Genomic DNA, 2,559 nt, shown 5'->3' with positions numbered 1-2,559 from the left:
CTATCATTTTGAATTTAGTTTTTCTTGGTTAAATGTTCACTTGATGGCTACATCTTCTTAACTGGTTTCTAGAATTCTTACAAAGCTATTTAAGTCCATATATTGTTCTATATTCAGTGTCTCCACGGGGCATTGAGGGTCTGTAACTGTCTTGTTCACCATCCTGCTAATGCCTCTTTGCCCACTTTTTAAATTAGGTTGTTTCTTTTCTTAATGTTTAAAGTTCTTTTATATTTTTGATATTTTAAATCAGATATCTCATTTGAAAATATTTTCACCCAGTCTGTGGCTTGTCTTTTTATTCTTGCAACAGTGTGTTTCACACAGCAGAAGTTGTTTTTTTATTTCAATAAAAGCCAACTTATCCAGTTTTCTTTCATGGATCATGCTTTTGTTGTTGTCTTTAAGAAGTTATTGTGCATTTAAGGTCACTTAGATTTTCTCTTGTTATCTTCTATTGTTTAACATATTTGCATTTCACATTTAGGTAGATTATCCATTTTGAGTTAATTTTTGTGAAAGATGTAAGGTTTGGGTCTAGATTCGTGTTTTTTACATGTGGACATCTAGTTGTTCCAGCAACATTTGTTGAAAAGACTATTATTTCTTCCTTGAATTGCCTTTGCCTATTTTTCATCAATTCTACATGGTCTTAATCACTGCAGCATTATAGTAAATATTGAAGTTGAATAGTGTCAGCCCTCGAAATGTGTTCTACTTTAGTACTGTGTTGACTTTTTTTTTTTTTTTACTTTTCCATATAAACTTTTAGAATCAGTTTGTCAATATCCACAAAATAGCTTGCTGGGATTTTGGTTCATATCGTTTTAAATCTATAGATCGATTTGTTAAAAACTGGCATCTTGACACTATTGTGTGTGCCTATCTGTGTACATGGACTCTCTCTCTGTTTATTTAGATCTTTCGTTTCTTTCATTAGAATTCATTAGGTTTATTCAAATAGATTGTGTACATATTTTGTTATATTTATATCTAAAAACTTCATTTGTTTTGATACTAAGGTAAGTTTATTGTGTTTTATTTTCAAATTCCAATTGTTCATTGCTAGTATACAAGAAAGCAATTGACTTTTGTATATTAACCTTGTATCCTGCAATCATGCTGTAAATGCTTATTAGTTTCAGAAGTTTTGTTGTTGCTGATGCTTTGGAATTTAGTGCATAGACAATTATATCATCTGCAAACAAAGACAGTTTTATTTCTACCTTCCCAATGTGTAAATTTTTATATCCTTTTCTTGTCTTGTTGAGTTAGCTAGAACTTGCAGTTTGATGTTGAATAGGAGTGCTGAGAGTGGACATCCTTCTTTTGTTTCTGATCTTAGTCAGAAAGCATCTAGTTGCCCATCATTGAGTGTGATGTTAGATGTAGGATTTTTTTTTGTAAATGTTCTTTATCAAGTTAAAGACATTCTTTTCAAGTCCTAATTTGCTGGCAGCTTTTTTTTATATCATGAATAGATGTTCGATTTTGTCAAATGCTTTTCCTGAATTTATTGATGTGATCATTTATTTTTTTTTCTTTACCTCTTTATGTGATTAATTACATTGACCGATTTTTTGAATGTCTAATCAGTCTGGCATATCTAGAATAAATTCCACTTGATCATTGTGTATGATTTTTAATACATTATTTGATTCTATTTCTAATATATTATTGAGGACTTTTACACTTATGTTTATTAAAAATGTTGATCTGAAGTTTTTCTTTCTTGTAATGATTTTGTCTGGTTTTGATATGAGGGTAATGATGGCCACATAAAATGGTTTCAGAAGTATTCTCATTGCTTCTATTTTCTGGAATAACTTGTAGATAATTGATATGACTTCTTCCTTAAATGTTTGGTAGAATTCTGTAGTAAACCCATCTGGATCTGTTTAAGCAGGTTTCTATTTCAGTGGGTTATTAATTATTGATTTAATTTCCTATTATTTTAAATTTGTCGAGGTGAGTTATGGCCCCAAATGTGGTCTATCTTGTGAATCTTCCTTTTGAGCTTGAGAAGAATGTGTATTCTGCTGTGTTGTTGGAAGAAATAGCTTATAGATGTCAATTAGATCCAGTTCATTGATGATGCTATTCAGGTCAACTGTGTTTTTACTAATTTTCTGTCTGTTGGATCTGTCAGTTACTTACAAAGGAGCATTGAAGTCTCCAGTTATAATTGTAGATTCATCTCTTTCTCTTTGCAGTTCCATCAGATTAGCCTCACATATTTTGATGAGAAATAGTGCTAGGGTAGGAAAATCTAAACTGTAATTGATGAATTGCTGGAGGGTTAGTGTGGACAAGTTTGAAAGTTAAAAAATCCATTGTTAGACACATGCACAGTAAGGATTATTATGTCTTCTTAGAGGATAGACCTCTTTATCATTATATAATACCTCTCTTTATCCCTGATAATTTTCTTTGCTCTGAAGTTTGCTCTGTATGAAATTAATATAGCAATGCCATCTTTCTTTTGATTAGTGTTAGTATGGTATAGTTTTCTCCATTCCTTTATGTTTAGTCTGTGTTTTTATACTTAGAATGGTTTTC

This window comes from Pteropus medius, unplaced genomic scaffold, assembly GCF_902729225.1.
Source record: "Pteropus medius unplaced genomic scaffold, Ma_sr-lr_union100, whole genome shotgun sequence".
In the NCBI taxonomy this organism is placed as follows: Eukaryota; Metazoa; Chordata; class Mammalia; order Chiroptera; family Pteropodidae; genus Pteropus; species Pteropus medius.
The sequence above is the reverse complement of the archived record's forward strand: the minus strand, read 5'-3'. Positions refer to the sequence as shown.